This window comes from Ambystoma mexicanum, chromosome 3q (genome assembly GCF_040938575.1).
Source record: "Ambystoma mexicanum isolate Mex_15411 chromosome 3q, UKY_AmexF1_1, whole genome shotgun sequence".
In the NCBI taxonomy this organism is placed as follows: Eukaryota; Metazoa; Chordata; class Amphibia; order Caudata; family Ambystomatidae; genus Ambystoma; species Ambystoma mexicanum.
The window spans coordinates 104,439,855-104,454,272 of record NC_090926.1 but is presented as its reverse complement, the minus strand read 5'-3'; the positions used below and the strand labels follow the sequence as shown (position 1 = coordinate 104,454,272).

The 14,418-nt window shown below is 44.1% G+C and overlaps 1 pseudogene; it reads right to left on the bottom strand.

Annotated features, from left to right (window-relative positions):
• Nucleotides 1-7,466: 7,466 nt before the first annotated feature.
• Nucleotides 7,467-8,335, bottom strand: LOC138447939 (elongation factor 1-alpha, oocyte form-like; annotated as a pseudogene).
• Between the last annotated feature and the right edge of the window lie 6,083 nt (nucleotides 8,336-14,418).

The window sequence follows — 14,418 nt, the reverse complement described above, 5'->3', positions numbered from 1 at the left end:
GGGGAATGCACAATGTGCAGCCAGGTCATTCATGACCATGTGATGCTTTTTTTCTTTATATCCCGATAACAGAGCTAGAAATGCTTGAATGACATACACAACACACTCAGAGCACAAGCGTGTTTTCAACAAGGACAATTTAAGGCAGATATGAAAACCCTGGGATCTCAGCATTACATTGCATTACAAGCACGTTTTGGAGAGGTGCAGTACCACTGAAACCATACAGTGGTCCTCTCAGATTCCTTTTGATGACCCCTCTATGTTGTCAGTAGTACTGCACCTCTGCAAAAAATACTGCTTGTATTGTAACTGTTCACTGAAAGGGAAACCTACATGTAGCCCAATGGGGCCAGGAAAGTCGACCAAATATAGCACAACTCTCTCTGACTCCAAAAGTAAAGATCACTACATGGCGCAGCTTTGAAATTGACACACACACGTGACAAGTTACAGTACTCCTGAGAGGGAGAACATAAGTCAAACAAGCCATTAATGGAATACATTGGTGTGAGGAAACAGGAAATAACATTTAGTCCATTGGCAGAGTATGCAACACCATTTCCATTTCTTATGCCAACCACAAAGTCTGCTTTCTGGCCCGCTTTTACTGTATCTCTCTTCACTGTAGCAATGTTGTGGGTGATATTTTGGCAGCTCCACCATCAAAATGTGGCACAACCAAAAAGTACTGTGCTTCGAAACTCTTACGTTCTGCTAGCTCTTTGACACTCTCCATTGGCTCTACATGGAAAACGTAATTTCAGTGGTTGATCACTGGCCAATACTGGATCGATAATGAGGAATGAACTACCAATTTCCCTCAGTCAGCAACATTCTTCATCAAAAAGACATTTGGCTCTTCAGCCCATGCTAACTAGGATTCACTGAATGCGCCATATGAAGTGATAATGAATGAATGCATGCTGAAATTCTTTTTCTTATAATATCTGCATGACCCTTGCAATGCCTCCGCATTGTTTCTCCCTAATGTCCTGTATCACTTTTCTTTGGGCTACTGTATTCTTATAGAAACTCTTCCTCTCCTCCCTTCCACTCCTCTCCTCAGGTGGCTTGGAATTTGAAAAGTTTGAGAATGAACAGAGCTCCCTTTCCCTATCCGTCACTCTCTCCCTCTCCTTCTTTTTCCACTGCAAGCGGACATAGACACTGGCTCTCATTACGAGTCCAGCGGTAGCCATGCCGGTAAAATCGGCAGGCTGCCGCTGGACCCGTAGTGAATTACCACACCGGACTTGCCGGATTTACCGGGACATTACAGCTCTGGTGGTTCGGTAAATCCGGTACTGGCAATTCTGTTAATCCCCATTCCCGTGGAGTATCATAAGACTCCCTGGGAATGCAGACGCGGAAACACTGGCACCATGTGGCAATGGTGCCAGTGTTTCCGTGTATCTCTGCGGGCGGGTGCCGTTCCATCCGCCAGGTCAGACCTGGCAGGCGGAACGGCACCAGCCTGCAGACCTTGTAGTTTGCCGGTCTGGAAAATGGTGCTGGTATGGTTCTACCGGCACTCTTAATTCCGGACCGGCAAACTTGTAATGAGGGCCACTGTGTTCGTAGTTGTCGCCACATAAACCATGAATACATAAATCAAAAAATAGATGTTCCACAGTGCAATTATATATGAATCAGATTGTACCCCCTATATCTATCTGGATACAGGCACAAACAATCATATTGATTACTTAGACTGTTCTGCATTTAATTGTATATTTGTATTTGTGTTTTGTGTAGTGCAAACCTAGCACGAGAGCAGCAAAGTGCTGTGCAAGAGTTCAAGGAACAGGACGACCGTTTACAAAGGTCTTGATTTGTTGATGTGCTGCTAAAACATGTGATGTGTTGCTGTCCATAATGAACCTGAGGATTTGGTGGATGATATCAGTTGTGGGGTGAATCTGTACAGGCATCTCATTCAGCCATCCTTGGCTGGTTTCCTGTTTGGTGGTCTGTCCAAGGAGCACAAGTTCCGTTTTAGTCAGGTTGAGTTTTAGATGTGCACTTGTCGTCCCCATTTGAATGGTGGCAAGGCATTTCTGTTGGAGACTGAAGTCATCAAAGCAGTTCAATGTAATGTGCAGCTGGAAGACGTCTGGGTCTGCAAGGAATGATGCCAGAAGATCCATTAATGGATTAAAGTTCACAGAGGAGGGGATTGAGTGCTGTGGCACTCTGCGGGTCACTGGGTGTCAGTGAGAGCCAAAGGTCTGGACAGACTGGTTTCTGTCTGAGGGGGACGAGGATAACCAGTTGAAAACTATTCTTTATGTCATGTACTGGGTTCAAGCGTTCAAATCTTATGTTTTGGAGATCTCCGGCACGTGATAACCCTTGACAGAGTATTTGTACAGTTAAAGTAAACTATAAAATAACAACTCACTCTGGTAGTTCAGATGTTAAAGGATCTTCCCGTTTCCCCTAGATTGTAATGGCTGTGTGACGGATCCACCCTTTGCTCAAGCTTCCTATGGGCAATCACATACAGGATTCCACCGCAGGGTTAGGAGAGCAAGAGATGGGGGCTTGAGCTGGTGGGTGGTGTGGTGAGTGCTGTGAGATGCATTCCAGCCACTGGTGTACTTGGCAGGCACTCTGATCGCAGGCCCTTTCTCACAATTCACTCCTTCTTTGCTGATGAGTGACTTCCCTGTTGTCTTGCTGCTTTTTTAATTGTTGCCACCAAAATACTTTCTTGCTCGATTCAATCTATCCATCCATCCATCCATTTGTTCGTCCATCCATTTGTTCGTCCATCCATCCTCCATCCATACATCCTACAATCAATCATTCACCCTTCTTTCCGCATATTCACCTACCACCCTACAAATCACCCACCTTTCCTTTATCAGACAAATAGTCTATGCAAGCTGGTGCCAACAGCCACCTTCACTATCGCAACTTCAAGTTATAACTGGCTACAGGGAAGGATAAATGGGATTTGAAAAAATCCACAATATTTCTACTCTTAGCTTTGCTGTTGGAGAGAAGGGAGAGATGCAAGAAGAATATTGCATTGTTCTCCTCCTATGGCTGGTGAAGCATGGAACTTGCAATGTGTACAATAGGTTGATTTCTGGCTCTCCTTTACTGAGTCAACGGGATTATCGCATTCTGGCTTACTTATCTTGCGTTACTTCACCTTAGTGTCTCAAGGATTTTCCCCTATTTATCTCATCTAAATTAAATACCTAAACTCTCCTATCCTAAATATCTAAGATTTGCTATTCACCTGTAGCCCTAAATGTATGTTCAGGCCTACCTACAACCTTCTGCAATGTCAGAAGGGGAACCACTAATCTAATGAAAAGTAGATACCCACCTGCTTCTCTCATTACCCTGATCGATAGTATTCCATGTTATTTGGCCTGCACAGATTATGGCACTGCCTGTCTAGGGGGTGCCCATGCTGTTCCCCTTTGCTGTTAAGTCAAGAACTTAACACTACTGCCCATGCTGGCTGTACAAGGAGTCAAGCAATGACTGGGTCTACACCAGGGTTGTCCAACTCCAGACCTCGAGGGACAGATCCATGTCGGATATTCAGGATACCCCTCAATAATATTCATGAGATAATATTGTATACAATATTCTAAGTGTGTGCAAATTTGTGTTCATGAATATTAATGAGGGATATCCAGAACAACTGTCAGGTTTCTGGCCCTTGAGGCCTGGAGTTCGACAACCCTGGTCCGCACAAACTCAAGCAAAGGAAGCAAGATGCTACCATCTTCCCAACCTTGATGGCGAGAGCAGTGTCTTGACAGAGCACTAGACCCCGCTGAAGCATTAGTTTGGATCAGTGCAAGGTTCCCTGTGGAAATCGCTGGCCTATTCCAATGGGGTCACGGAGCAGGTCCTCGAAAAAGACACATGCTCAGTTCAGTGGGAATGCACTCTTGCAAGCACACCAGGTATCTCTGAGGCCTCACCTTCAGTCACTGGCCCGGGGCACCACAATGGGTAAACCATCAAGGCCTGACAGCAGAGCCACTGAAATATGTGGCCAGCTTGGCCAAAGTTCCTTTGAAACAGAGAATTTAAACATAACTCTAGACATTTGAATGAGTGATTACTCAAGGATGTTGTCTATGCTCTTAAGAATGGGACGGCGAGCCACCATCTTGGAATACACAAGGCTACTGAGAGCATAGTTAAGGAAAATAAACAATTTAAAAGTTACGGCCTGATTCACAGAAGAATTGTATAATGGTGCAGTCCCATTTGAAAACGTTCTGTGAATCAGGACCCCAATCTCATTGACAGAGCCACTAACACACTCCACTTTCAGTGACTAAAATACCCTTGTTCGCAAGTAGATGTCTACTGTTTGCACCCAACTCCCAGCCACGGCCCTACATGTAGGAAGAGGATCCCACTGCTTCCCAATAAATGTTCTACCTACCTGTCCACATACAAGTTCACACAGCCATCCATGTTTAGAAATATGCGCCCACTATACGTACTGCAGCTGCCCATTCGTAGAGATATGTGCCCACTAGACATACTGCAGCCACCCATGTGTAGAGATATGTGCCCACTATACATATGCAGCCACCCATGCGTAGAGATAAGTGCCCACTAGAAATACTGCAGCCACCTGTGCGTAGAGATTTGTGCCCACTATACATACTGCAGCCGCCCATGCGTAGAGATATGTGCCCACTATACATACTGCAGCCACCCATGCGTAGAGATGTGTCCACTATAAATACTGCATCCACCCATTCATAAATATGTGCCCACTATACATACTGCATCCACCCATGTGTAGAGATATGTGCCCACTATACATACTGCATCCGCCCATTCATAGATATATGTGCCCACTGTAAAAACTGCATCCACCCATTCATAGAGATATGTGCCCTTCTATACATACTTCAGCCACCCATCCATAGAGATATGTACCCACTATACATACTGCAGCCACCGATGTGTAGAGATATGTGCCCACTAGACATACTGCAGCCACCCGTGCGCAGAGATATGTGCCCACTATACATACTGCATCCACCCATTAATAGTGATATGTGCCCCTATACATACTGCAGCCACTCATGCATCGAGATATGTGCCCACTATATGTACTGCAGCTGCCCATGCATAGAGATATGTGCCCACTATACATACTGCAGCCACCAATGCGTAGAGATATTTGCCCCTATACATACTGCAGCCACTCATGCATCGAGATATGTGCCCACTATATGTACTGCAGCTGCCCAGGCATAGAGATATGTGCCCACTATACATACTGCAGCCACCCATGCGTAGAGATACGTGCCCACTATACGTACTGCAGCTGCCCATGCGTAGAGATATGTGCCCACTATACATACTGCAGCCACCAATGCGTAGGAATATGTGCCCCTATACATACTGCAGCCACTCATGCGTAGAGATATGTGACCACTATACATACTGCAGCCACCCATGCGTAGAGATATCTGCCCCTATACATACTGCAGCCACTCATGCGTAGCGATATGTGCCCACTATACGTACTGCAGCTGCCCATGCATAGAGATATGTGCCCACTATACTTACTGCAGCTGCCCATGCATAGAGATATGTGCCCACTATACGTACTGCAGCTGCCCATGCATAGAGATATGTGCCCACTGTAAATACTGCAGCCACCCATTCAGCTTCTTGAATTTCACATAGATGATCATCCCTTCACCAGGCTACATAGTCATCCATCAAGTCAACAACTCAACTATCAGTTTTTCATCCAACCAATAGGAAGTGTGCTAATCCATTTCGGATCTTACCTTTTTATACTACAACTCACTGGTCCACCCTTCTAACCTTTCACATACCTATTCTTAAATGCAATCACCCACACAATCAATCCAACAAGCCAATCTTGTCCAACCTCATATTCAAATACTAGGTTACTTCACAACTGTATACATTTTCTAATCCAGAAACTCAAATAATTAGCCCTCTAATGTTCTTCCCACCTCTGTCTTCGGGAACTCTGCAGAACATGTTCATCCCTACTCCGAATTCAAGGCCAACGTCCAAGTATTGGTGCTGTGACACCATCATAGAGACAATGGGTTTCTCTCAGTAGTCGCTACCTGAGCCCTCACACCACTAAAACGCCATGTGGCCAGACTATTGGCTGAAATCAGGAATTTGAACCACATCGTAGTGTCATTCTCAAAAGCTCCACTGGCTGCAAATTCCAGTGTGAATCTTTTCTAAATCACCTGTGTCATATGTATAGCTATACGCATCCAAGTACTGCCTTGCCTGGGCTAAACGCCAAGCAATTTCAGGCACCAGCTCAACTCTGGAAGCTGCAAAATTACCCAACTAATAATATAACAAATGCCAGAAAGGAAAGACCAGGAAACAGGCCTCCTCGACACCCACAGAACTTCAACAATAATAATGTTCACAGGACAATGGAAGACCCTACCCTTAAAGAGTCCAAACGTTCCTATGCCTGCACGTCATCCTAGGATACTAACATGAGGTGCCACTCACTAGTCCTGTAAACCTCAAATAGACCTTTCACATCGCGCTGATGCTTCTTAGCTTCCTAGAGCAAAATACATACCATATTTATCATCCAGCAAATCATTCATCAATCCCTCAGTACAAACCACCACAGAAAGTCACTAATACAACCGCAATCTAGTAACTCGCCATACCACCCTCACACAGACCCACTGACCTAGCTGTAATTCCATCTAACCAGACACTTCATCCATCTTTTCATTCAGTGATTTATGTATCAGGTAAAAAGAAGGGGTTTTCCCTGGATATCTTGCTTTTCTGTTTAAAAGAAAATGTTTTCCACGCTATTTTGTGCGTATTTTGTCACTTTTATTTGTGAAAAAGGTTAGTTGTTCTTGAATTTTTGGTACAGATTGCAGTACATCCGGGGCTCTTTTAACCCCATGTTTGTCAGCCTAACCTTTTTTTCACAAATGAAAGTGACAAAATGCGCACCAAAAAGCGTGGAAAAACATTTTCTTTTAAGCAGAAAAGCAAGATATCCAGGCAAAAACCCCTTCTTTTTACCTAACAAACGAGGTTTTGGCTAGACCTCAAATAAATAAACTGTGATCTTGTGACACATGTTCTTTCCCCTGATGTACCATGAATAACAGAGCTTAGCGAAGTCAATTCCAACTCTAGAGCCAACCACTTTTCGATGTATATATCAGTTCTTCCATTTCCTTTTTTTTAGTTTTTTTAGTTTTTTTTTTCAGATGTGCCAATATTTTATTCAGAAATCACAGATGGGTATTAACCAGAATGTAAGTCACAAAATATTAGAACCTATTAGAACTTGCGCTTTCCGAAATTCTGCCTCCCTTTCCTCTGGAGGCTCTTGTGGTGAAACCCAATGCTCAGTAACCAGTCCCTGATCAAAGATTGTAGGTGACGATACGAGACCAGAGGATTCTTGATCCCCAGTTCCATCAGCGCAGCTGGGTGCGGCTGGCGTTACTTCTTACTGGCCTTGACTGCAGATTTGGTGACTTGTCGACCGCCTTGATAACTCCGACAGCCACCGTCTGTCTCATGTTGCGCACAGCGAAACGTCCAAGGGGAGGGTAGCTGGAGAAGCTCTCCACACACATGGGTTTGCCCGGAATCATCTCCACGATGGCAGCGTCACCAGACTTCAGGTTCTTGGGGTTCTCTTCCAGTTTCTTGCCAGATTGTCTGTCGATCTTTTCCTTCAGTTCTGAGAACTTGCAGGCAATGTGGGCGGTGTGGCAATCCAGCACTGGGGCATACCCTTAGCTGATCTGGCCAGGGTGGTTCAGGATAATGACCTGGGCTGTGAAGCTCCCGGCCTCCATGGGGGGATCGTTCTTGCTGTCACCAGCCACGTTCCCTCTTCGGATATCCTTCACCGAAACGTTATTCACGTTGAAGCCAACGTTGTCACTAGGGAGAGCCTCCACCAGAGCTTTGTGGTGCATCTCAACAGACTTCACTTCAGTGGTGACGTTACTGGGGGCAAAGGTGACCTCCATGCCAGCCTTGATGATACCAGTTTCCACTCGGCCCACGGGCACTGTGCCAATACCTTCTATCTTGTAGACATCCTGCAGGGGCAGACGCAGAGGCTTGTCGGTGGGGCGGGCAGGGGCATGATGGAGTCCAGAGCTTCCAACAGGGTCACTCCACTTGCATTTCGCTCCTTACGCTCAACCTTCCAGCCCTTGAACCAGGTCATGTTGGTGCTGGGCTCCAGCATGTTGTCCCCGTACCATCAAGAGAGTTCTTCCATTAATCCACCCAACAACCCAATCAGTAACTCAAGTATAGATATTTCCATTTCAGAATTCCTATGACTATCCTTCTATTTAGCAAACGAGCCCCTCCTATTAGACAGCTCACCTGTGCATCTGCCTGTTCATGTACACTTTAATACAAATAACATACGTCAGCGTGTCATCATGTTTACCTAGCAACACATCAAAGCTACTGTTTAGCCCTTCATCAAACAACGTACCCCTCTAGCTTTCATCCTTAAGAGTGTTCCACCTTAAACTGGCCCGTCAAGACTACAATGCAACCACTATGTATCTTGCCACCAAGTCCTCTTCTCATCTGAATACCTATCACCCTCACCCCCCCATCTCTTTTTTCCAGCATCTCACTCATCCATCACACATTTAAGAGCACATCAATGTGTCTTTCCAGTAATTCGCCTCTTTTTTCTGCAGTGCAGACAAACCTTATTATTCCCCCAAAATCCCCACCTAGCTGTCTTTCATTCCTAGTGCTACATTCTAGACACACACTTTCATCATCTCATGTATCAAGTACTCGCAAATTATCTAATAATTCAATATATGGCTTCATCCAACAATGTACCTACATATATTTACAATTAACAGCTCAAAGTCCAATGAGTTACTCCCCTATGCACCCATTGGTTCATCTGCCCATTGCATATACATTCAGTTGTTCACTGGTCCATCTAGTAATCCACCATCCATGTATTCAACCAACAATTCCAAACTATCCATCATTCTAATAGTTCTACTATTTCCCGCTGCAACAATGTACTCACTCTCCCATGCAATAAATCAGGTATATGTCCATCAGTCTATCCATATAACTTAATTATTCATTCTTCCATCCTCTGGATTGGCTACTTATCGATCATAAAAATTGCTGATCCAGCATTCCAGTTGATAAATAACCTATTTATCCTTCTCCCTCAATAAAGCAAATCAGCAGCCCATCCATCAATCCAACAGCTTATCGATGGTCACCCGCATCAAATGAATCGCCTATCCATCCATAGACCCAAACAACTCTTATACAGCCTTTCATCAGACAATGTACCCATATTTCAATGTAAAGAATAATCTATTTGTCACACAATCGAACCACTCACCTATCCTGCACATGACCTATCCATTATCCCATATGCAAATAAAAAACGTCACCCTATACATTATCTATAATGTTAGTTTTGAGATAAACATTTCTTCAATCCAAGCACATGAGTATGTGTCTTATCCTGCTGTCCAGGAACTAAAGCATCTGTCATTCTATTAAAAGCACAACCATCTCTGTATCCCACAGGTCACACACCTATTCTGTTTTTCATATTTTACCAATTAATCCTTCCTACCGAAAATGATGTAGAGATCTTTCCTTCCATCCTAAATGCACGTACCTATCCGACTATCCAATAACTGGGCTGGCATCAGTAGTGCATGATGGCTTTGGAACTTTCCTGTGGGGGGCATTATAACCTGTCCTATAATCTGTGTGCACATTATTGGGGGGAATAAGGCACGGGGGAAGTCGCCTATACCTGATGAACTGTTTTTGTGGAGGGGACTGACACAGTGGGTGTATACTCTGTGAGGGGGGTTGTAGCATTCTAATTGTATGTATGCTTAATGCGGCAAATGGGCTCTGTGAGTGTGAATGAGCAGCGACCTGGTGTTCTTTGGAGAAGGACTATGGCAGCCATCTCTTTCTCTGTCTTTGTAGCAGCAGTGACCTGATACGTTTTGCAGTATTTTAAAAACGGAAGTGAGTGGATGAAAAGTGCCAGCATCCATATTTCTTTTATTATTTGATCCTATGTTATGTTAGTATAATCTGTGCTGCACAGTGCCGCCATTATCATGATCTGTGGGACCAGGAAATGAAAGGGGGTGCTAGGTTGGTGGAGGAAGTGGCATTGCCTTTCAGGGTATTTTGGATGTGTCATCTATAATATACCCCTCGGTGGGTTGCAGCCTAAATATGAATGTGTCCCTACAACTATGGATGATAGATACATCACAAAGGGCGAACATCTAGCTACATGCTAACTTAACAATGTAAAGTGGCAAAGCTAGAGCTGAATGCATTTCTCACCCACCCACCCTTGGGATTTAAGCAGTCTGGCTAAGTGTACACGCGTGATGTTGAAAGCCACCCACGAAGGACGCAACATAGCAATGGAGAATAGCAAAGATGATGGTAACGCCAAGGATCCAAGGATCCAAGAGCAGACTCCGCTAGAGCCTTGAAGCTTAAACTAGATCATTAGTATGACAAAGGGCCTATCCCTAGAGATGCAGTCCCTTGTTCTTGTTCATTTTCCTACCATTCTACTTTCCACTTAATACTGAGAGTACCCAAATCCCTTAACTCCCCGTCTGCCCCCAGACCAACCTAACGTCGGCTCCATGTGGCCCCTGACAGAACCTTTGCCGGGCTTTCCTGATTCCTTCCTGTTTCCGAATATAAGTCATTTCCCTAAAGAAATCAATGACACCGGAGCTTCACTCCATAGGTCGAATGAAGGCCTGTGGGAGGGCGGGGGGTTGTTGTGGTGACTCTGGATGTCACATCATTTCTGCTGGCAATAACAATGGCATCAAATCAGCTGAACATTTCTTTAGAAATCTCGCTGTTAACCTGGTGCAGCACAACCGAATATTAACTGAAATGATTAGCTTTGTGCTAAAAAACAACTAATTTCTTTTCATAGCTCGATGTTGTCTACGATTCCCAAGGACCGTGATGAGAATGACATTTGCACACACATGTGCACACGTATGGATGGTTTATTTCAAGGTCCACAATACACTGAGGAGGACTGCTAATCAGTGACATCGTAAGACTGCCATGTGGCGAAGATACATTGATGTTTAATTCATTTTATGAAAGGAATCTCCGAACGAGCTATTACATTTTGTCAACTTTGTAAATCAGAATGATCTGAATCTCGTGTTCATACGTCCTGCAAGGAAGGAGGAATTGTTCCTATGAGGACATGTGGGCACATGATGGAAGACTGGATGCAGCAGAGTTTACACAAAGTGGATAATGGATGTTGTCTTTAATAAGGACTCGGGTATTTCTCGAAATGGCCAACTAGCTGTACAACCTCGTTCTAAGGATTCAAACAAGGTGGTAAGGTCAGTTGCCACTTATGTCGACCAGTCTTGCAGGGGGGCGTGGCTTATTTTATAGCATTGGTTTATTCTGCATGAAGACACCCTTGCTGAAAGAGACAGTCTCAGACTCCAAACGAGGCAAACATCCAGAAGCCATTTTGAGTAATGGGTGCTTTACTCTACTTACGACCTCAGCTATCTAGATGATAAATCTTCAGGCAGCTTATCTTGTAGCTCCTGTAGTGTGTGTAATATTGCGTTGAATGTATCTGTGTGTAATACACAGTCATGCTACATGGACTGATTGTCCCTTGCTCTAGGTTGTACCGGTAGAGCACTATACAGACTATTAAACTGCATTTTTGATCACTTAGGGGCAATTAAAACAAGGACCCGCGTTATCCTGATGCTGTCAACTGTTTAGAAAGTCATAATAGTGACAACAGCCTTTTGAATTGGGCAGCCCTGAGTATGATTAAGAGTTATCCCATTGGAGGAAGCATGAACTGACCTCATGGCCACTGGAATTGCGGCTTATGTGATGTGATATGATATGATATGGCATTTATAACGCGCCTATACACAAGTGTTTCAAAGCGCGAGCATTAGATTTACCTGAAAAGCCCTGACAAACACAACTCAAGGGTGGGACATCCCTCTCTTTTTTTTGTGGTATTCTTTCTGACTAACACATGTTTATAAGCTGTTATATTTCTTTTCTATTGTGAATTTACAGTATCTTGCAATATGAGTATATGCTCTGCTGATTTGAAAATATTTGCCTGTATTTTTTAAAAATGATATTAAAGTGGAATGCCAGTTTATTATGAACTAAATTAATAAAGATGTGATGCTTTTTAAATTACGGCCCCTTTGGCCTTATGTATGAACCCGATTTCAAAAGAATTATACTATAAGGTCACTTCGGCATGTATGTTGCTAAGGTACAGCCACTGTGGCGTGATGTCTGAGCTTTGTCTTGGTTTCGTGTCTCCACCCTTCACACCCGTCTTTATTTGAGCATTTACCTGCACTTGTGAAAACTCCCTTTTTCTGTAGATTAGAATTTAGTATGAATTGCATTAAGCTAATGTGTCACTGGCGAGTAGAACATTCATGATACTGTTATTTATTTCACTTGCACTTTAGTATTTTACTGCACTTGTGCTTTAAACCATTAAGTGCTAAGGGTATGTTCCACCTGAATTCCCATTCGGTATCATTGTAGGCGCCAGAGACTATCGCACTTGCACTGTACTTGTGTGTATAACTTAAGACTGCCTTACATTTCATGAAATACAGGTCCATGCCATGGAATGAGGGCATGTATAGTTGTGCTATAAGATTGCATGTTTTGTTTTTTTAAATTGTTTCTGGCCGATATTGCTAGGCATGAATCCATCCGGTATGCAGCAAAATGCAAGTTACTTGCTGTTTGGCTACTTCAGAACAATGGCTTCTGAAATGAAGATGTGTTCAGAGCTAACGAGGAAATTGGCCCACTGAAGTGTTAGCATTGGCTTTGGATGCTAAGCAAGTCTGCAGCTTTAGGTGGCCGGCTCTCTGCTCTTCCCAGAGGATCAGCGCCCTCCATCCTGCGCCAAGCAGCAGGATGGGTGAGACCCTACCAGGTCTCATGCTTTGCTGTTGATCGGCGTGGACCTTTGTGGGTCTCCACCTAGGCATATACTAGCTGTACATGGTGTATCATATAGCAATGTATCCTTCTATTACTATCTCTCTCTACGCTCTCGCTCTATCTGTCTCTCTTTATGACTATCTATCTGTCTGTCGCTCTCTACCAATGCTAGGCCTCTTGTCAGGTGCGCATTTTCTAGAGCCTTTGCTGACTGTGCTGAGACCACAGGAAAAACACAGATACGTTGAAATTGCTAAGGATGCAGAGTGTTTTTGTGGCTAAACTTAGAATTAGGGCAGGAGCAACAGAGGGATCCCCAGAGGTGGGGGATGCCTTGGTAATTAGAGACATCCACTCCGATCACAGTTGTCCTGCCAGAATGTCGTCATCACATGGAGGTTCATTGTCCATACCGGGGGAGGTGAGGAAATGTATAAAGGATATGCAGCGATGCAGTGCTTCGAACAGTCCATTTAAGAGACCCTTGGACCAAGCTGCAGGCTCTATTACTGTGTTTGCTATCTTCTATATGTTAGTTATTAGTGTTTGCACATACTGGGACAAATGTGAAGTTTAAGCAGCATTGCACACCAATCAGTGGCCAACATGCACAATTGAACGTTGACTTGGTGCTCACCGAAGAAAAAGGACATTGATTTTAATCTGAGCACAAACCTTTCTAAGGAGGGAGGCACACATGGTTAGAGTCGTAGTGGTGTGTATTCTTGGCAAAATAAGCTATTAAAAAAGGAAAGTGTTTAATTGTACTACTATTGTATGCTTACTCTCTTTAAAGTTGCATAATGTTCATTTCTAATTTTCCCTTCTTCTTTGAATAAAATGAAAGAGCATTTTTGGAGCATGAGAATGACCATAGGCCTATATATTTCACAAGAATATTTGTGGTGAAAGGGGTAACTGCTCATGCAGGGATCGACATTGAGATTCAATGAACAGGAGCTAATATAATACCAGCTCCTGGACGTCGGGCAGCAGGAGTTACCACAGGGGAACCAGAGCTACCAGAGATGCTCCTATAACGTTTTGTCCATTTTGTATGAACCACTGTGTTTAAATGTGTACTAGATGTGTTCTAATTTAATATTCTCAAATACCCAAAGTTAATGGAAGGCAGCAGTTGGCCCCAGGTGCCAAAAGTAGCCGCGGAGGTCCCATAACCTATGAGAGTGTGTGCAACAGCAAATGTCTTATGGGTGTGTCAGCAGCTCTCTAATGACTTGTCCGAGTGTAAATGGGATAGGAAGCATCAGAGGTCTCATGCAGTGGTGGAGCCAGGGTGGGGGGAGGTGGGGTGAACACCCCCTATGTTGCCCCATGGAGCACAGTGAGCCCCCCATCCTCCCG